Genomic DNA, 22,920 nt, shown 5'->3' on the forward strand with positions numbered 1-22,920 from the left:
TTATGAGTATCATTAGTAAGTGAAAATATAATGTAAAATGAGCATGAATGAATTGCTGCAGTCTATTCATTATACTGATTGGAACAATATATTGAATGCACAATGTAGAACATATAATATATCTTAGAAGAGAAAATGAATTATACCTAGTTTAGTAATATGAATTAGGTCAATTTTAAAACCGGGTTCATTTACAAAAAATCAACTTAGAAAATAAATCAGAAGTACCTATTGTGCAAGTAGAAGAGTCACCTCTGCAAAGGTTTAATCTTGGCACAGAGCCTTACTTGGAACCAGAGATTGGAGAATCAAGTGCAGAAGGCAGCTTAAAGAGTGTGCGTGTGTGCGCGTGTGCGTGTGGGCACGTATGCTTGATAGAATATAAGGGAACTGGAACACCATTGCAATGTATCTGAGTCATTCATCTTAAAATAGTCTAATGGGCAGCTGGGGTTGGAATGGGCATATTATACTGATGGAGCAGGTGCTCTGCTCTACTGTTGGAGGTTAAGGTATATTGCAGGGCAAAGTAGAGGGTGCTTTGCCTTCTACCACTGCCCTGCACGATATAACTGACTTGATGGCTGTTGATATACGGGCCTGAATTTTCATCCTCCAGGTGGTAGTGGGAATCAGGAAAATTCCTGTCTCGGCCTGGCAGCACTGGCAAAGGTGCCTTCAAGAGTAGGGTTTTCATTGTGGGGAAGCGCATGCAGGCTGCAGTCGGTCCAGCCCACCCAGGAAAGAGTTCGGCGGCAGCCAAAGGGGTTGCCAGGTACAGAGACACGCTGTTTAAAAGGCCTGCCTCGGTGCTGTGGGACTTCATCCCAGTTAGAATAAAAACAGAAAGGCTCTCCAGCCCTCACCCCTCACACCCTCTCACCACCCCCTCACACACACTCCCCATTCCCCATCCATGCCACTTCATGCCTCCCACCCACTCCCCATGGCCCCTCATGTTTCCTATGCACTTCCATGCTTATTCACCCACTATATACTGTACAGAAGCAATGAACCCCAATAATAAAAATAAGATGTGTAAAAAAAACTTTACAAAAAGTCATTCATTCATAAAAATAGCCCAATGAAAGTGCTAACCATCCAGACCTGTAAGTATCAATTAGCAGAAATGCAAGCATCTGCAACTTGTTTATCAGGTGTTTTAGTACTCAAATGGATGTCTGGGCTCTCAGCCAAGAATACATAATCAGGCTTGGCTGCCAGACCTGATACCCATTAGCCTGTTGAAATACCTGAGCCCCGGAAAAAGCATTACTTGGTTGACATCTCTTGCTCTCTGATCTCTTCTGTCAATTTCAGAATGTTTATTTATACAAGATAAAGAGATTTCAAATGCTTGCAGTTTCTGCTATTGAAACTTTAAAGGGTCTGGATGATTGACACTTTTATTGGGCTGTAGTAAAAGCTATTTTTATGAATCAGTGACTTTTTTTAAAGCCTTTTTTTTAACACATCCTACTGTCACTGTAGGGTTCATTGCTTCTACACAGAGTATTGTGGTGAATGAGCATGGAACTGCCATAGCTTGGCATGGGTGCCATGAGGGGCCATAGGGGCTGTTTAGGGGGGCATACCTTAGCATAGGGGGCATGAAGGGGACCTTCTGAATTTACCTTTCAATGGATCCCTCATGCAGACTAGGTTCATGTCACCACTGAGGTGCCGTGAACCACAACTCTTTGAAAAGCTGGCCTGACTCCATGAAATTGCGGAGCGGTAGGACATGCCCACGCCCACAATGGAGCTGGCCAGGCCGGGAGTGCGGGCTCGTGACCCGAACCAACCTGCACTCCTGAAAATCAGAAACCCTGGGGAAGGGGTTGGGAATCCCAGAATCGGGACCTGCCCGCCATTTTTAGAAGGCTCCTGAGTCATCCTGGCTTGGTGAAAATTCACACTGTGATAGCAAGATACTAAAAGAATTTTATTCCCTATGCTTGATGACGACCAAAGAGAATCCCCTCTCCAAATTATTATTGAAATACACCTTTTTTCATAAACTTTCTTTTCTGTCCTTCCCTCTTGGTCATGTCCCACCACACTTCATCCACTGCTTGTGTCCACCTGACAACTCTCTAAGATCTCGGTGCCCCTCTAATTCTGGCCTCTTGTGCATATCTGATTTCCTTTGTTCCCTATTGGCAGCTGCACCTTCAACTGCCTTGGCCCTAAGCTCTGGAGCTTCCTTCCGGAACCCTCACCACCTCTCTCTCTATCTCTCTCTCCTTCAAGACATGCCCTAAAACCTATGTCATTATCCTAATATCTCCTAAAGTGGCTCAGTGTCAATTTTTTTTTAATTGTGCTTGGGGACATTTTACTATTTGCTGCACAAATGCAAGCTATGGTTATTGATTGCCAGGCAGTGACCTCTACGTTCCTACATCAAGTAAAGGCAGGACTGAGCTAACCTGTGATGCACACAGTGATTAACTAACCTGCCAACATTCCCTGACAAGGGTCAGCAATGGGGCTTAGAAGAGATATTTGCATGGTGACTGATGCTCATTTAACTTAGACAATCAACATTTCCACATAACTTGAATATTGCTGGAAAAAAGAGACATTTGTGGAAGCTTTTTCTCTTGCATTCATCGGGACAATTTGCAGGAATACCAGTATAAGGGGCACAACAAATTTATACTGTATGAGAAGAGAGCACTGTTTGGTTGGCAAGTGGACTCTGATTGTTAGAGGCATTTCCATTGAGATTGCATCAGCTGATGGTGATTGACTATTAACTGCCAAGCATTATATGAAACTTAAACCAGGCAACTTGACTCTGATTGGTTTAGGCATTGCCCTGAGGAATGAACCAGCAATTCATATAAGGAAAAGAAAATTGGTGAGACTAAGATGAGTTTTATCCATTTTTTTAAAAAAAGGACAATTGACTTTGAACCATTTTCTGTCATTGTGATTCTTTTTTGATTAAATATTTATTCTCTTCTCTGTCTCCCATGCCAACATAACACCAATGTCTGCTTTAGTTAAAAAGAATATGACACCGTTTTTTGACAGTAGTTATGTAGTAGAGAATTATTGAAATGTAACAGGGCTGACTCAGGACACGTGTTCCAAATGAATAATGATTTATCTGTATCTATATAGGCTCTCATTTAATATCTGAGCCAAGTTTTAATGATTGATGTAATTCCCCGCTTTTGGCAGTGCAATTGTTTATCCTGTCTGAACTGGATAGAGCAAAATCACACTGCTCGAAACATAACAATCACAGCGCTCTTAATAAAAGTACTTGCAATGGAGCCTATTTTAAAATGGACCTTCAGGGATCTCTATAGCTATAGCGACAGAGTGTTGAAATTCCAATTACAGAACCTTGGCAGACGGTCAAACTATGTCCCGACCCTTAGGGGCTGTGTATTGCAAGGCTGTGTACTTGCCAGGTCTGGATGTCTGTCCATTGTAAAATTGCATATTTCATGATTATTCTCTCTTCCTACCCTTTCAAATTCAGATATGTTGAATGTTGTGGATTTTTCCAGTGACATTGTGGTGTGAGGGACAGTGAATACCCTGCTTGTGGATTCCTTCACCCTGATTTTCTTTGTTGCTCTGGGACTGGCTGGTGCTGGGGCACAGTTCCACAGGTGCGGACTGGTCTGATGAGCTGTTCTTCACCTCTGACCCCAGTGAGCGGGTATTGGACTGTGGAGGACATCACAGCCAAACCGCTCCTTTTATTCAACTGAAGCCCAGACATGAGAACTTTTCAATTAGGAATCAGGAGTGGGAATGCTTCTTGTTCCTTTCCCTTTTTTAAAATCAAGCCCAGGACTGTTGAAGTAAATTATACCATGCGTTGCAGTTTACTGCTCCTGGATGAAGTAACGACTGTTATCAGAATTTACCAGGTTTATCAGAATGGTTCCAGGGATGAGGGATTTTAGCTACAAGGTTTGATTGGAGAAGCTGGGCTTTTGCCCCTTGGAACAAAGGAGGGGAGATTTGATGGAGGTGTGTAAGATTCAGACATGTTTAGATAAGGTAGATGAAGAAAGCTGTTCCTGTTAGCTGATGGTACAAGCCCCAGAGGACACAGATTGAAGGTTTTGGGCAACAGATGCAGGGGGAATGTGAGAGAGAAATTTCTTAAGCAACGAGTGGTAATGACCTGGAATTCACTGCCTACGAGGCTGGTGGAAGCAGAGTTGATGAATGTTTTAACAGGAACTTGGATAGATATTTGAGGGAAATACATTTTCTGGGCTACAGGGATACATAGGGGAATGGGACTGATAGATTGTCCTATAGAGAGCTGACATGGACTCGATGGGCCAAATGACCTTCTTTTGTGCCATAATGACTTTATGGCTCTCAGCCTCTTCTCTGTTTTCCTCTGCCTTGCAGTCTTGAATCTCAAAAGCAGACTGTTAACATGTGGGTCTCACAAAGTCAATGGGATTCCCAATGTGGAAATGACCCAATGTTGCTCTGGTGGCATTGGACACCCACTTCTCTCAGGCCTCTGACAGGAGCAACTATCACCCCCTATGGCTGAGCTGGTGCTGCGCCTGTGCCATTATGAAAATCACCTCACCACACTGGCACGCTGCTGCATGGGGTCGGTGCAGTGCCAAAAATTTGGTAATTGCCAATCAGGAGACTTTTAAATACAAGTTGAAAGAAAATAGATCTGCTGCCAGTGTATTTGGAACTAACATTTCTCAAGGGGCCTGTCCATACATTCATCCTTCAGTGGCCTGCAGGGGGTTAACAATAGACTTTAAATGGGAAAAGAGGAAAGGAACACAAAGCCATTGGCCTTGATATTAATTAGGGCAGCACTTACACTTGGAGGGAGAGGGGGAAGGGGTTCTGGTTTAGAAATCGGAAAATCCAGGTTTCCTCGAATGTCCGTGGATTTTTAATTCCTCTGGAGTGATGTGCCTTTTCCTTAAGCAAGTTCCTCACCTGGAGACCAACCCGATTGCTAGCCTTGTCTCCCTGTTGGGGGTGGGGAATTGCTGCAGGAGAGGCCACAGCCCAGGTGCTGCATGAAGCAGAGATCACAGTGAGGGGGACGGGTTTAGTGAGAAATCCGGATCAGCGCTGGGGGCACCAGTGAAAGATCAAAGGAGACTTGGGAAGGGATTTCGGTGATTACGAGGAGGTGGGGGTCTGATTGCTTGGGAGGTTAACAAGTGTACTTGGGCTATTGTGGAAAACACTCCTGATCCTCCAGACCTGGAAGCAGTGGTGTAAAGGCACTTACCTGTTCCATGCAGTCTGTTATATATTGCTGTATTACCTGTAAATATCGGTAAAGAGCTAGGGACCAATTAGCTAGGAGCTAATTGTTATGTGAAAATGTCCAGGCGGACACAGTTCACAGCTGCACTAGAGACTGGTGCGAAGTATAACAAAACCAGTTCAATCCGGGTCCTTCTTTGTACCAGACAGCATGGCAAAATCAAAGATAAAGAGTTTCTGATCTTTCCAAGCTTAAAGCGTGATTATTAACCACAAAAACACCAAGAACACGTGGCACAGTCCTTTCCCCACTTTCCCTGGGCCCAGGGAGCCTGACTGGGAATGTTAATACCCAAATGCAGATAAAATCTTACGGACATTGTCTCATTAAAACATTTAAATGAGAGTCCCATCTCCAGGGAGCAGGTTGATTGCTCCCACATACCCCTCTGCCTCTGTTACACCTGGAAGTTTGAGGCAGGTTGGATTCAGGTTTGAGATTTTTTTACATTTTGACACCTCACCCAGCCCAAACGCACCCTGTATTTGGAGGTTAAAATTCCCTCCATTGTTTTTCCATTCCCCCCCTGTTGTCCAGACTGCCTATAGAGTTAGCCCTTTTGTGGTTCAGGCTTGACAGACAGCTGGTATTTACTCGTCTTGTCATTTTTGTATAGTTATATCTTACCCTCAAATGGGACAGGACCTCAACTGGAGGCTCATGTTAGTAAAAGAAAAATTTGGCTTTTGCTAAATTTGCGTGTGCCTATCCCTCAGGCAGAATCCTCAGGCTCTGATTTTCACAGGCTGTAAAACCTAAATTAAAAGTAGCAGAGGAAATAATTGTGGCCCAGGAAGCAATGAGTGTCCTACATAAAATGAGTTAAGATCTCTTCATCTAGTGTGTATTTGTCTGCTACTTCCAAACAGCCCTTAACCTGGATTAACCAATCTGACTCTGAGCAGGATAATGCTCCCGGGGACCGGGGTTCGAATCCCACCATAGCAGGTGGTGAAATTTGAATTCAATTTAAAAAATCTGGAATTAAAACGTCTAATGATGACCATGAAACTATTATCATAAAAACCCACCTGGTTCACTAATGTCCTTTAGGGAGGGAAACCTGCTGCCCTTACCTGTTCTGGCTTACGTGTGTCTCCAGACCCCACAGCGATGTGGTTGACTCTTAAATGTCCTCTGAAATGGCCTGGCAATCCACTCAGTCTTCAGGGGCAATTAGGGATGGGCAAAAAATGCTGGCCTAGCCAGTAATGACCCAATCCCATAAAAATAATGAAAGTTGCTTGGTTGAGTAGGGTGGAAGGAGCTTTACTCTGCATTTTGCTGGACTATATCTGACTTGGACATGTTTGCTTTTGACATTGAGGTAGAAGTAACAGAAAAAAAATGATTGTTTTCTCATCTATGAGCAAGTCCTGGGAACAGGTCAGGACAACATTTGTTAGTCTCTGAAAGATTGTCAGGTGGGTATGCTGACACTTGGCTTCATTTAATGATAATGCCCAACAATGCACCATGCCAACACTTCACTTCAAGAAAGAGAAAGCTTGCATTTGTTTAGCCCCTTCCTCATCCTCAGGATGTCTCAGAATGCCTCCCAGCCAATCAGGTACCTGGTGGAAGCTCCCACAGGGAAAATAAGCTGCACTTTGGTACCTTCAAAAGTACAGGCATGCCCATGATTCAGCAGAGCACTTTGTATTGCTGCCATACTGGTGCATTTGCCCTGAGGCTCTTGAAATATGCAAGGTATTAAGCATGCAGCCAACACATGTTGCATGCTCGTAGACTTTTACAAGGTGGCCTGAGCTTTCTGGCAAGGCAGTTTTCTTCTTCTACTGTTCCATTGCAGTGGCCTGATAATTGTATATTCATTGTACTTAATTGTATTCAGGTGGTAGACATCAGCTGGGGATTCACTTATGTTGCTATATATAGAAACAGACGGAAGCCGAGGTTGTTGGTTTAGGGGGTGCCTGCTTGTAACATGTATCTTTGTAAATAGCTGTTTATAAAAGTGTGTAAGGATTGGCTTCAGTCCCATCCTTCACCAACTGGCTTTTTGGAATATCACATGGCCCTTTGCAAGACAAGATTTTATAAAGTGCATCAGATATCAATCCCTTGGGATTTCCAGGTTGAATGAAATTACATGCCTCCTTTATTGTTGTCCAGCGTTCCAGAACCAGCAAGTAGAAGGGAATGGCCAGCAGGACACCCATAGGGTCCCACTTCTTCAAAGCTCAACTTGTGTTTCTTCCATTGATAACAGATGGTACATAGAAGCTGCCAATAGCCACAAAATTGTAACTCAACAGCACCATTAAATCGTGAAATCACTGCAAGACTATGCAGCGACTTGACTCAAGTAGACTTCTTTCTAAGACAAAGGAACCAATGTACTTGAACTGGCCAGCCATGTAGTGCTGAGCTCCAGCAACTCTGTTAAAGCACTGAGACCCCATTATCAAGCAAGGACTTGGTTAACATGTAAGCTTTCCCCTCCGCAGTAACCCATGATAACGTGAGGTGAGTGCGCCTGATGCACATTAGTACTCTGAGGGCAGGATCTTCCGGTCGGCGAGCGGGGGTGGGGCCCACTCGCCGACGTGTAAAATGACACGGGATGATGTTGGGTGGAACTCCCTACGTCACCCCGCGTCATTTCCATTTTCAGGTTGGCAGGGGAGCAGCGGAGTCAGCTGCGCGCTCGCCGACCTGTCAATGGCCTATTGAGGCCAGTGAAAAAATAATTATGGCCATTAATGGATCTGCCTGTCCAACCTTAAGGTCCTTAACATTGGCGGGCAGGCTGGGAGCTCTGGTGGGCTTCAGTGAAAGCATGAACCTCACCCACAGGCAGGATGAGGTTTCACGAGGGTATTTAAATTTTTAATAAAAGTTTCAGTTAAAGTTATGGACATGTCCCAATTCGTGTGACAGTGTCACATGAGGGGACATGTCAGGGAAATTTTCCTATCATTTTTATTGCCTATCTCCCTGAGGCAGCACTTAGCCTCAGGGAGATCAGTGCTTTGTTTCGCACGCATGCGTGAAACAGCACACTCCCGGCTGAGGGAATCCCCCCTGCCCGCACAGGGAGCACATAGCCCGCTCACGTAAAATTGTGGCAACCCCCCCCGATCGGAGGCGCGCCTGCCCACTCCCGCACATCCCCCCCTAACGGGGACAATTTTTTCCTGAGTGTTTAACAATGAATTATTAGCCCCAGTGTGTATAAGATAATGTATCTCACCCTGAAAAGACCAGGATATATTGGAATGGGGTTGCTGGAAGTGCAACAACAGAGATTCTGGGGTCTGTGAGCTTAAATAGTGACTTGCAGATCTGAGTTGAAGTTTGAGGACATGTAGCCGAAAGGATTGAGGGACTTTTAAATATCAATAGCATTGGTCTTGGAAACATAAGCAGGCTATTTAGCTTGAAACTTGAGCACATGGTGGAGGACATTTTTTTTAACATTACTTTTTTATTGATTCACAGTAGCATTTATTGCTCATCCCTAATTGCCTTTAAGAAAATGATGGTGAGCTGCTGCCTTGAACTGTTGTTTGGTGAAGGTAGTCCCACAATGCTGTTGGTTAGGGAGTTCCAGGACTCTGGGCCAGTCACAGTGAAGGAACGTGACACAGGAACAGAAAAACATAGGACTAAGGAGCAGGAGGTGGTCATTTATCCTTTGAGTCTGCTCTGCCATTCAATACGATAATGGCTGATCTGATTGTGGTCTCAATTCCGCTTTCCTATCTCCATTGAAAGCCTCTGTTGCTTTCTGGGGAAGAGAATTCCACAGGCTGACAATCCTTTGAGAGAAAAAAATTCTCCTCATCTCTGTCTTAAAAGGGAGGCCTCTTATTTTTAAACTGTGTTCCCTAGTCCTATTCTTCCCCCACAGGGGGAAACATCCTCTCAGCATCCACCCCCTCAAGTTCCCTGAGGATCTTATGTTTCGATAAGGTCACCTGTCGTTTTTCTAAACTCCAGTGGATACAGTCCAAGCCTGTCCAACCTTTCCTCATAAGACAACCCCATGAAGGGGATGAACACAGGAATTAGTTGAGTGAGCCTTCTTTGAACTGCTTATAATGCAATTATATCCTTTCTTAAGTAAGGAGACCAAAATTGTACACAGTACTAGAGATGTGGTCTGTAAAACTTCGCTACTTTTATATTCCATTCCCCTTGCAATAAATGGCAACATTCCATTTGCCTTCCTAATCACTCTCTGTACCGCATGCTAACTTTTTGTGATTCATGTACAGAACACCCAGGTCCCTCTGTGGCGCTGAGTTCTTCAACCTCCATGTATTTGCAAATCGGAATGCTGTCTGATTTGAGGAGGGGCGCATTTATGTGGTGGTATTCCCATGCTCCTGCTGCCCTGGACCTTTTAGCTGGTAGAGTTTGTGGGGCTGGGAGGTGCTGTTGATGAAGCCTTGGCAAGTTGCTGCTGTGGATTTTGTAGATGGTACACACTGCAGCCATATTTAAGGTGGTGGATGGGATGCCGATCAGATGGGCTGCTTTGTCCTGGGTGGTGTCGAGCTTCTCAAGTGGTGTTGGAGCTGCACTCATCCAGGCAAGCGAAGAGTATTCCATCACACCCCTGATTTGTAAACAGGCTTTAGGGAGTCAGGAGGTGAGTTACTAACAGCAGAATACCTAGCCTCCTGGCTGCTTTTATAACCACAATATTTATGTGGCTGGTCCAGTTAAAGCTTTATTCAGTGGTGACCCCCAGGATGTTGATGGTGGAGGATTTGATGACAGTAATTTCATTAAATATCAAGGGGAGGTGGTTTGTTTCACCCTTGTAAGAGATGGTCATTGCCTGGTGTATGTGTGGAAGGAATTTTACTTGCCTCTTCTCAGCCTAAGCCTTCATGTTATCCAGGTCTTGCTGCATGCAGTCATGAACTGCTTCAGTATCTGAGGAGTTGTCAATGGAACTGAACATTGTGCAGTTCCTATTTCTGGCCTTATGTTGGAAGGAATGTCAATGATGGAGCAGGATTGGGCCTGAGGAACTCCCGTAGTACTGTCCTGGGGCTGAGATGATTGGCCTCGAACAACCACAACCATCTTCTTTTGTGCTAGGAATGCTATTAGAGAGTTTTCCCCCTCTATCAAATGCTGCCTGTTGTCAAAGAACAGCCATTCCTGTCTCTGGAATTCAGCACTTTAGTCCATGTTTAGGTAACGATTATACTGAGGTCTGGAGCCTAGTGGTCCTGGATGAACATCAGTGAGTAGGTTATTGATCAGTAATGCACCTTCCATCACTTTGCTGCTGATTGAGTGTCAGTTTAAGGTACAGTAATTGGCCAGATGGGATTTATCCTGCTTTTTATGGCTAGACCAACCCTGGGCAATTTTCCATTTTGTCAGGTAGATGCTAGTGTTGTAACTGTCCTGGAAGAGCTTGTCTGGGAGCTTAACTAGGAGTCTGGCTAGTCCTGGAACACAGGACTACAGCTGGAATGTTGTCAGGACTCAAAGTCTTTACTTACTCAGTATGTTCAGCTGTTTCTTGATATCACATGAAGTGAATCAAGTTGGCTGAAGACTTGAATCTGTGATGCTGGGAACCTCACAAAGAGGCTGAGATGGACGAGGATTGCCAACCCTCCAGGAATGTCCTGGAGCCTCCAGGAATTGAAGAACAATCTCCAACCCTGAGAATAATCATCGAGGCATTAAAAAAGACTGTTTTTGCCATTTTCTTTGAACATTTCTCTTTACCAGATATAAAAATATTGGAAGTGGGGGGAAAATGCTGTTTGGCTGACAGTCAGGTAATAATAACTTTCCAACTGGAGCAGGAAGGCAGTACATCACAAGGGTGGATGCGTTGGCTGATTAATGGCTGGAGCGTGGGGGGGCAAGTCATGTGATGAAACCTCCAGGAATACATTTAATCACAGTTGGCAACCCTATGGATAATCCACTCAGCGCTTCAGGCTGAGGATGGTTGCAAACACTTCAACTTTGTCTTTTGCTCTTCAGAGAGCAGTTAAGAGACAACCACATTGCTGTGGGTCACATATAGGTCAGACTGGGTAAGAATGACAGGTTTCCTTCCCTAAAGGACAACAGTGAACCCGTCATGTTTTTACGACAATCCAAGCACTATGGTCATCATTACTGACACTAGCTTTTTATTCTGGATAAATTTAATTAACTGGATTCAATTCCACAAACTGGGATTTCCACTGGTGAGATTTGAACTCCTGTTTCTGGATTATCAATTCAAACCTCTGGGTTGCTAGTCCATTAAGGTAACCACAACACGACCATGCACCTAAAATGAGCAAGTTACCAAGTGGAGTTGGGGATAAGAACAATTCCTCCAGAGTGAACAGTGACAGTGAAGAACAGACTCTAAGAAAAAGCAGTTAAAAGGCAACACTTGCTGGATAATTTTTTGAAGAATAGGACATCTCCAAGATACAAAGCAGTAACCGCCTACCTACGCATAACTACATTGTGTGAATAACAATTGTAACCCACCAGCACTCCTGTCTATTTAGCAGTCTCCACGCCAATTGATCTTAGTAAAGAGAACAGCAATATAACTGAGAAAATAGCTTGTAAAAAAGACAGCCCTACTCAGGGTATAATTAATATGGATAGAAAGAAAGGTTTGCACATGGTGCCAGCATTGATTCTATTCACTCGTATAAGAGTTAAATAGAATAGAAGGGCAGACACAGGACTATTTACATAGCTAAAAGCTTCCTTATGGTAATAGTAATTATTAAATGATAAAATCTTAGGAGAAGGACAGGTGAAGGTGTTTTTTATTCCCTGCCTGATATCATTGGGAGGCAGACTGTGTAATAATTGCCTTGTTGATTTGTAGGTACTAATCAGGTATATTTACCGTGAGGTTGGTACAATTAGAAGCACCATTGAGGCAGAGAAGTAGCATGTAGTATGTACTCGCGGACCGGTCCAGTCTTTTTTTTTTATTCATTCACGGGATGTTGGCATCGCTGGCTGGGCCAGCATTTATTGCCCATCCCTAGTTGCCCTTGAGAAGGTGGTGGTGAGCTGCCTTCTTACACTGAAAGCTATGAGTATTCATCAACTCTATGACTATCTTGAACTGCCCGGCAGCTAATTCAAAGGGATTTTTTTATTTTTAATTTTAAGAACTAGTTAGTGGCTAAAGACAGGGGAAGAAGTGGATATGGTGAGAGAGACTGAAGAATTGGAGAGTCACATTCGACAAGACATGAAAGAAAGTTTGTGATTCAGAGAGATGGAGATAGGGAGAGTGAAACCTACAGAAAACGCTTTGGGAACATTGCCATTTCTGAATGGATGTTAATTAATATTTTCAGGGATGATACGGTGAAAATAAGGGAAACACATTGAGAAACATAAATTGTGGGAAACAAATTGGCCTAAATACAAGTATTTTTCTTATAATGCAGCTTTGGCCTCAGTTAAATAACATAAAATGAAAAACACACATGCATATTCTGTTAGCAAACAGATGGAGGTCTATGATTTTTCACACTGAAATATTTATATTCATTTTACTGACATTTGGGGCAGGAATTTTGGGCCTTGCCGAGGTTGGGAATGGAGGTGGGCAGGGCCGAGAAACAGTGCCACCGACCGGCCGGCCAGTTTCCAGCCACGGTTTATGGTGCTGGCCATTTTTGCGAAGTGATGGGGGTGTTCAGGGTCTGGGTATGCTATCTGCCCCATGAGACGGGCAGCCAGTTAGGCTCATGAAGAGCCCGACCGACGCTACTTAAAGGAGGCCAGCTGGGATTTTCCAGTGGATCTCCAGTCTCCTGATGCGATGGGGGAGCAGTTTAACTACCTGGAGGAAGGTGCTGTGCGGTAGGTCAGGGTTCCACAGCCAAAGGCCACCTTGTAGATGGATTCCCTACCCCTGACTACCCCACCCCATCCCCCCAAGGCCACTCTTTCTATTTTTAATTAAATCTTTAAAAATAAACTTAAGAGGGTTCATGTTGAAGTTACCTCTCAGTTACTTACCCTTCGCTGCACCCTGCTGCTTCTCTGATTGGCCTTCCAGATTTGAGAGCCTGTCTGCCGCCCTTGGTTGGACCAGGAACGCGTCTCCATGCCAAAATCCCAAAGAGCAACTATTTTCCCCCACAGTGGCCAATTCGGGACCTGGAAACAACAATCCTGGCTCCTATTGACTGCTCCCAAAATTAAAATTCAGTCCATGGTCCCTGCAACATTGTAATAATGTATATGGAGGTTATTGGAACATTTCCATGGCCTGCTCTGTTTGAGACACATTTATTTAAAGCATTGTAGTATATTTTGGCTCTCTGTTTTCTTTTCCCTTAATGTAGCACAGAGTTCTTAAAACAATGAACAAATTCTTTAGTTTGCGTGCCTATGTTATTTGGGGAGGTGGTGGCTTAGTGGTATTGTCACTGGGCTAGTAATCCAGAGACACAGGGTAATGCTCTGGGGACCCGGGTTTGAATCCTGTCACGGCAGATGGTGGGATTTGAGTTCTATAAAAATCTGAAATTATAAGTCTTATGATGACTGTAAAACCATTGTCGATTGTTGTAAAAACCCATCTGGTTCACTAATGTCCTTTAGGAAAGGAAATTTACCGTCCTTACCTGGTCTGGCCTAAATGTGACTCCAGACCCACAGCAATGCGGTTGACTCTTAAATGCCCTTTGAACAAGGGCAATAAATGCTGACCTAGCCAGTGACGCCCATATCCCATGAATGAATAAAAAAAAGTCATATTATGAAATAAACCTGACCAAGGCACATTAATGTGTTGTTTGTGATGCGTGTGAATGCACCATTAATCTTTATCTCTTATCTCCTGTCCCTCTCACTCAGCATGAAAACTTTTGGGGTAATTTTGACTTTGGATGATAATGTGAAATGGGAGACCAGCGATTCACCCGCCCATCTTTTTAGGTTAAAATTCAGTCCATAGATTGACTCGTCCATGGTACCGTCACTCCTCTGGCTTTGCTGGGCTGGGGAGAACTTCTTACCTTTTGGGAAATGGGAAGCGAAATTAATAACCTGCAGGACCTGTAAAAAGAATCATTGGCAGTTTTATCCTCTGACCATAGAATGATGTGAAAGAAAAGAAGACCATTCAGCTATTCTGGAAGAGCCAACCAATTAGTCCCACTACCCTGTCCCTTTCCCATGGCTCTGCATATGTTTCCCCTTTATTGAAATACCCAACTCCCTTTTGAAATTTACTATTGATCTGGTCTCACCACCTCTTTAGTGCATTCAAGATCTTAACTTGCTGTGTAAAAAAACAAAATTATCTTCTTGCCTCTGGCTCTTTTGCCTTCAATCTGCATCCTCTGGTCAGCAGCCCTTCTACCACTGGAAACAGGTTCCCCTATTTGCCTTGTCAAAACTTTTCATTGAAGTGATGGGAGTTGATGTTGAGAAAGGAGTGCATTTTGTCATCGTTTACATGATGCTGCGCTCCTGGGACAAGTTCCACATGTCTCCTGTGTAGGGTACAGCTCTGTTATTGGTTCAAGCAAAGTATTTAATATACAAACTTGCAAAAATGAGGGATAGGTAAATAATGACTGGTCCATCAAGACTGTACATCCTCATCATCAGCCCTGTGAACTAGGAAATAATTTGAAACTACAGAATTTCATTAGGGCTCTTATAGCTTTCAGAGAGAGGAGACATTCAAACCCATCACTTAGAAACATGGAAGCATAGAATGATTACAATACCGCTGGAGTCCATTCAGCCCGTTTTGTCGGTGATGGCTCTCTACGAGAGCAGCTTCCCTGCCTTTTCCCCATAGGGCCTGCAATTCTTTTCTCTTCAGATAATTATCCAATTCGCTTTAGAAAGTCATGACTGAATCTGCCTCCACCACACTCGCGGTGCATTCCAGGTCCTAACCACTTGTTGAGTAAAGAAGTTTTTCCTGAAGAAGTCTCTGCTCCTTTTGCCAATCATCTTGAATTGATGTCCTCTGGTTCTCAACCAATGGGAGCAGTTTCTCCCTATCGACTAAGTCCAGACCTCTCATGATGTTGAGCACCTCTATCAAATATCATCTCAACCTTCTCTCCTCTAAGGAGAGGCAGCCCCAGCTTCTCCAATCTATCCTCATATGAAGTAACTTTGGGCTGTATCTAAACTCAAGTCACAGAGGTGAAAGTGCTGATTTTAACTCCCTGTAACTCCTGGTTCAGTTTCTCTAAAGTTGACAGCGTTTCAATGCTAAAGGTCTACATACACCTTGGAAAGCTGTACTCAGTCAAGAGAGTGATGTCAAAGAAGTAATTGCTTAAAGTCATGTGGAAACAGAGACTGAAGGAAGCCAATTGATATTGTGGTTTTCTGTTTCTGCTTATAGTGAGTGGGGCAATTTTGGCTTTGGCTGATGGTGAAAATCCAGCAGTAGAGATTCACCTGCCTGCAACATAAACCATTGGAAATGAAAATTGAGAGAGAGCTACAATAGGCAAGTGAATCGCTATCTCCCATTTTACAATATCATCCAAAGTCAAAATTATCCCCATTGTCTTCATGATGAGAAAGAGGAATAGGAGATAAGAGAGATTAAAGATGCAGTCTCACACTCAATTTGTAGTTACTGCAGACTGATCCACAACAGTCCAAAGTGAGCTATGTAAACCTGCACTGTAAAAAGAGTCGATAGCAGTTCAATACAACCTCGAGAGCCTATTGTCCAGCAGTCCCATCTGCCTCCATGCAGCTCACGGTCCATCACAAGGTAGCCAGTTGATTTGAACCTAAATTGCATGTCTCAGATTGCAGCGTAAGCACAGTCTGCTCCAGTTCAGGACCCAAAGGGCAGCACCCAGCAGGGCTACGAAGGAAGTATCGTACAAACCCCTGAACTTGTTGCTCCATTTGTCGTCTCCCCCTGAAATAAAGTTTAAACTGTTAATGGCTTGCAAAATTTACATTATATGTTGGGCTGCAAGCATCATAACTAGGTGAACCTTCATGAGCTGAGAATGGGTTTTGGAGCTGCCTTTGTGAACGAAGACACTGGGGTAACCAACCTTTGTCTTCAGTAAGCATTTCACTCTAAAGTGAGAGATGTATATATTATATGAACATCTGCAAGAGAGATTGAGTGAGAATGAAACATGTGTAACATTCCAGACTTGGTGTGAAATTGGGCTGCAAATCGAAATTACAAGAATACAGAAAGAAATGGCTTAAAGTGGCAGTGTCTTTACGTATAAGGGGTGACAAGAAAAGACGTGGGCATGCTGTAAATCCCTGAGAGGAGACAGGAAGTACTGGTTGCTCAGCAGCTGAAAGACCAAGATAAGTTCAGTTACTGTTTTACGTGTGATTCTTTCCTTTTATTCTGGAGCAAGAAACAAGCTGGAAGGACATTATACTTCATTGTGGTGACACGTATCTTATGACCTTTCCCTGAAGGCTGAAAACTCTGTCTGAATTATTCTTTAATTCACAGGGTGTAGGACTCTCATTCAGGGAAATAAAATATACCAATAAAATAAAGCATTTGAGTGGGATTCATTGTTTACAACATAATCAGTGGCTCCTATTTGAATTGTAACTCTCTTAACGCACTGCAAGGTGTTGATTATTTTTTGTGTGATTAATTCCCCGACCATCTGCTTGTGTTTTTATTTTCTTCCTTCCTGAGAGAAGTGCAAAGCTCCAGCCCTTAAAGTTGACGGCAAATCAGCATCACTTTCATTTGAACTACAAGGGGAGGTGGAATGTCAATGGCATTCAACGTAGTGCAATATCTGGTGCCATGAATTGTACAATCATCTAGATTCAATAATTTTTATCTGTTATTATGAATACATGTGCTGATATATTGCAAGAAATGGAGCACTTTGGATTGCTGTTAGAGGCTGTGTAAGACGAGGGGAGGGGGGTGGGTGGGTGTGTGTGTGTGTGTGTGTGTGCGCTTGTGTGTGTTTGTGTGTGTGTGTGTTAGCACCTTTCAGATTCGACTACAAGGTGCTAAATGGATGGCTGTTGCTTAGCAACCACAGCAGGGTCTTTTATTAAAAAAGGCACAATTTTCTCCTGATGAATCAGTCAGCTCAAAACTACAATTATTTAAGAATTGGAATTCAGTAAATTAAACAATATGGCAATGTGGGGATTTAGCATAAAGAAGCTGAAGGTACGGATGCCAAGAGCTAAGAGGAGATACTGTAAAATATCACAGAATTGTTACAGCGCAGAAGGAGGCCATTTGGCCCATCGTGTCGGCACCGGCGCTCCGAAAGAGCAACTCACATAGTACTAGTACATTTCTGATGACTTGTGCTTCTCCAGAACTGTTACAGATTAAATCTCAATCTTTTAATTTTTTTTTTTACTGAGGCCTCATCGGTGCCCCTTTATGTGACTCACTTGTACCCAATCCAACATTTTAGTATGTAGCTGAGTGATTTTTGCAATAGTTAAAACGAGTACCTAAACAGCAAAGGGATGTAAGCCAGTCAAGTAGCATTGGTGGGGTGGGAGGGGCACGGTGGGAGCAGTATCAGAAGAAGCAAATAGGCAGGACAGACTTGAGACACTGAGATGGTTTCCATTAAAATAGAGGAAGCTAGCAAGAGATGGAAAGTATGGCACCAAAACTGAGAGGACACGCTTATCAGGAAAGGCTGAACAACCTGGTGGCCTAAGAGAAGGCTAAGTGATGGTCTAATAGAGGCCTTTAAAATAATGATGAATTTGATAAGGTAGATATAGAGAATATGTATCCAGTGACATAAATATAGGGTGGTCACCAATAAATCTAATAGGAAATTCAGGAGAAATTTCTTTGCTATTTAGGCCATTGATGGCAGAAAGGGCAAGTTAACCATGATGTCCAAACTGTGTGCGCCTTTTAACTCGAGGTTTATTGTCTTTTAACAATGTGTTGACCTGTTTGATAGTAAAAAGGTAGCTGCCTGACATATTCCATCCAATAAATTTATCTGTGCAATAAGGAGACTAGTTGGAGCTTCTAACTTTCTCCTGAAGCAGCCAGTCACCAAAAGAAATCACAGGGATTAGTGATTTCCAAAATTGACAGTTTGTATTTGAGTCGGATTACAACTGGCAACTTCTAACAATAAGGTAAAGTGGAATTTAGAGTGCTCTCCAACTCATGTGCATTTCATACAACATCCCTTTGTTTAGCAGAGCACTGATACCCTGTGTGCAGCAGCTTATCTACATCATTGTCACTCTGAAGGGATGTGTGAAGCAGTAGAATTCACTTATTCTCATTGTGTCTGCTCATCGTTCCATTCACTTACTGTCAGGGAGATTAAAATCATCAAAATCATTTGGCCGTTTATACCGCCATCATTTATGTAACCTTGGCCTCTTTCATTGAATCTTTTGGTTGAATTGTTACGTTCATCGAGCTGGAAGTTGTCACTTCAGGAACCATAAATGATTATCCTCCCTGTAATGTACTTCAAGGCAGCTCTAAAAGTGGCCTAAATTGGCAAATGGTCCTTGGCACATTAGTAGTTGCGCAGTAGCTGGCGAGAATCAGGTGTACAAAGTAGGAGATGCCAGAGAGCATTTGCTGGTATGTTTAGCCTCGAGCGTATAGGTAGTATGTGCAGTGCTATCTGCTTAATGGCTGGTCTTCAACCCTTCAGGTAGCCTGCAGTATAACAGACAAGATTTTCAAGTATCCTTATTTAAATGCATTCTTGGGATGTGGTGTCACTGGCAAGGCTTGAGTTATTCCATATCCCAAGTAGCCTTTGAGAAGGTGGTGGTGGACCATCTTCTTGAATTGCTGTGTTGTGAAGGTGTCAGTTTTATTTGGGTCTCTTCAGAAGACAATGAGTCAACCACATTGGTGTGGGACTGGAGTCACATGTGGACCAGGCCAGGATAAGGTCGCGTGTACTGGCATTAGCTTTTCATTTCCAGAATTTTTAAAGTGTATTCAAATTCTCAAACGGTCACTGTGGGACCTGAATCCTGGATTATTAGCCCAGGGCTCTAGATTATGACATACAAGCAGCATAACTGTCATTCCAAGTATGTGTGAATCAGAAATGTTGTTTGTTCTGTTTGCCTGGCCAGCATGCTTTCCTGCTCTGCTTATTTGTCCAAGTTCATTCCCAGTCTCCCTTGACCTTTTTTTCATTTCGTTCATGGGACATGGGTGTTGCTGGCTAGGCCAGCATTTATTTCCCATCCCTAATTGCCCTTGAAAAGGGCACCTTCTGAACTGCTGCAGTCCATGTGGTGTAGGTACACCCACAGTGCTTTTAGGGAGGGAGATCATGGATTTTGACCCAGTGGCAGTGAAGGAATGACGATATATTTCCTAGTCAGGATGGTGAGTGGCTTGGAGGGGAACTTGCAGGTGGTGATGTTCCCATGTGTCTGTTGCCCTTGTCCTTCTAGATGGTAACAGTTGTGGGTTTGGAAGGTGCTATCTAAGGAGCCTTGGTGAACTCCTTCAGTGCATCTTGTAGATGGTACATGCTGCTGCCACTGTGCATCGGTGGTGGAGGGAGTGAATGTTTGTGGATTGGGTACCAATCAAGTGGGCTGCTTTGTCCTGGATGGTGTCAAGCTTTTTGAGTGTTGTGGGAGCTGCACTCATCCAGGCAAGTGGGGAGTATCCCATCACACTCCTGACTTGTACCTTGTAGATCGTGGACAGGATTTGGGGAGTCAAGAGGTGAGTTACTCGCCGCAGGGTTCCTAGCCCCTGACCTGCTCTTGTAGCCACAGTATTTATATGGCTAGTCCAGTTCAGTTTCTGGTCAATAGTAACCCCCAGGATGTTGATAGTGATGAATTCAGCGATGGCAATGCCAATGGATGTTAAGGGGGGTGGTGGTGCCAAAGTGGTATTGTCACTGAACAGTAATCCAAAGACTCAGGGTGGTGCTTTGGTGAAGCAGGTTTGAATCCCGCCATGGTAGATGGTGGAACTTGAATTCAATAAAAATCTGGAATTAAAAAGTCTAATAATGACCATGAAGCTATTGCCGTAAAAAACCCACCAGGTTCACTAATGCCCTTTAGGGAAGGAAATCTGCTGTCCTTACCTGGCCTGGCCTACATGTGACTCCAGACCCGGAGTAATGTGGCTGGCTTGTAACTGGCCTAGCAAGGCACTCTGTTGTGTTTTCTTTTTCCGGCTTCACCAATCTTTCTGCTGCTAATGAGTGTTTTTGTTAGGCCTCTAATGAATCTGCTTTTTATAGACAGGTTAGCTTCAGCCTGCCACCCCTGGTTGGGTCTTTAAGGGGTAATTTTCTGATGCTGCACCATCGGTGAGGAGTCTCAGCTATCTGGGGGTGGTATTGGAAATTTAGGACAGTCTATGCACAATTTTTCCAACTGTTGGCTTTAACTGGTTAGTAACTCAGACACAACACATGCCAAATTTCTGTAATTTTCTCCCAGAGGGAGTGTAAAGTTGGAATATTACTGCTTTAGTGAAATAGGCATACATTTCATTTCCCTAGCTACTATTAGCAGATTCAATTTTTAAAAAAAGGAAATCAGTTATAATGTGAAAATTATTTCTTTATTTAGTTTAGATATCCTATGAAGAAGGGTTGAAGAGGTTGGGCCTACACCCATTGGAGTTTCGAATAATGAGAGGTGATCTTATTGAAACACGTAAGATCCTGAGGGGACTTCATAGGGTGGACCAGGGGGAGGTTTCCTCTTGTGGGGGAGACTAGAACTGCGGGATGGGTCTACCTTTTAAATCAGAGATGAGGAGAAATGTTTTTCCTCTCAGAGGCTTGTTATCTCTTCCCCAAAGAGCAGCGGAGGCTGGGTCATTGAATTTATCCAAGGCTGAGTCTAGTAGATTTTTGATAGACAAAGGAACCCAGGGTTATGGGGGACAGGCAGGAAAGAGTTGAGGCCACAATCAGATCAGCCATGATCTTATTGAATGGCAGAGCAGGCTAATAGGGCCGAATGACCTGCTCCTGCTCCTAAGTCCTATGTTTCTATGTTTTTAAAGAAAAACTGACGGTTTTTTTTAACTGTTCCCCATGTTCCTGCGTTACTTAACACATTTGGTTCTGTTTGCAGATACTGGTGGAGCTCTAAGCTCTGGAACTTCCTCTTTGTACCTCTCTCTGCCTCTCCTCTCTCTGCCTCTCTGTCTCTCTCTCTCTCTCCTCCTTTAAGATGCTCTTTAAAACTTACTTCTTTGACCAAGCTTTTGGTCATCTGCTCTTATGTCTCCTTTGACTAGATGCTAATATTTTGTCTTAATGGCTCCTGCGAGGAACCGTTTGCGATGTTAAAGAGGCTATATAAATGCAAGTTGCTGTATTGTTGTGAGGCAAAAGAAAGAATAGATTTGGAAAGTAAAGAAAAAATAAATTCCCGTTTGATATTTCAAAAACAAGAAATTGCTACTTCCCCAGTGGAACAGGACAGGATTCAAACACAGCTTGTTGGAGAAGGCTCTCCGGGGAGGATTAATGGTGCCAAGTCTAATAAACAGCAAAATAAAAACAGCCCTCCTGGGAAGAGCAAAAGGAAAAATTTCTTCCTGGGTTGCTCCTGAGTATCAGATCCTCGTGTGTGATCGACAGATCCTGTCACTGTGCCAGTTGGCAGCACCCTCACCCTAGGTAGGTGTGTGTGTTGCTGGGGAGACCATGAACACATTAACATTCAGCCCCTGTTCCTCTCTCTAGTTCTTTTACATGCTCCTGTCTTTATGCTTTTTCTTTTGCTCTCTTACTGTTTTCCTGCTCCCTTTCTTTCCACTCTTTTGCCCCCATTTGCTACTTGGTTGGTAAATTACCAGTTGGGATAGTGAATTGGTGTTAACTGAAGCCTACATTTTTTAAAAATGCATTCCCACCAAATGCTATGAGTTTACTTATTTATGGATTAGATAATTGCAATCAAGAAAACTTTATCCAATCAAAGCTTTTTGTCTTGCACTTATCAGGATAGCTCATAAGAATTTTCCAACAGTAATGGGGGAGCAACAGTTTCTACTGCATGAAAAGAGATTGCTGATTGGTTGGCAAGTGGATTCAGATTGGTCAAGGCATTGCCCTGGGGAATGAACCAGGGAATGGCTGTTCCCTAAGCTTATTTCCTGGATCATTCCTCAGGGCAATGTCTTGACCAATCAGAATCAACCTGCCTGGTTTGAATTTGGACAAAACGGAGCAGTTAACTGTTCCATGCTGCATTATCCATGGCAACACCTCCACCAACCAGAATCCATTTGCCAATCAATCAGCACTCGCTTTTCTCATGCAGTATAAATTGTTGTTCCCCCCGTTCCTATTGGAATATTCTTGCAAGCTGTCCTGATGAGTGCAAGATGAAAAGCTTTGATAGCATCTCTCTTTTTTCAGCAATACTGAAGTTCTGTACTACCAAATGATTAAAACTTTATCCATTAATTGAAGTTGAACTTTATACATTGATTCAACAGGAGACCATTGGGAGTGAGTTCTGAGGAGGGTTTTTGGTGGTGGGAATAGCTGAAGCAAGTTGCAGGAGGTTAAGAAGCTAGCTGGAGAGAGCAACTCATGGACTGTAGCCCAAACTCAGAAGAGAAGCTATGACTTTGTTGTTGGGATAGTGGTGGCATTGGGCGGCATAAGGCAATGAGGAATTTGTAGATG

The 22,920-nt window shown here is 43.5% G+C and overlaps 1 protein-coding gene across 2 annotated transcripts in view; it reads left to right on the forward strand.

The window, feature by feature from the left end:
* fuom (fucose mutarotase) overlaps positions 1 to 22,920 on the forward strand; it is a 119,843-nt gene that overhangs the window by 51,492 nt on the left and 45,431 nt on the right. The window lies entirely within an intron of this gene.

Source organism: Cetorhinus maximus, chromosome 27 (assembly GCF_964194155.1).
Source record: "Cetorhinus maximus chromosome 27, sCetMax3.hap1.1, whole genome shotgun sequence".
NCBI lineage: Eukaryota > Metazoa > Chordata > Chondrichthyes > Lamniformes > Cetorhinidae > Cetorhinus > Cetorhinus maximus.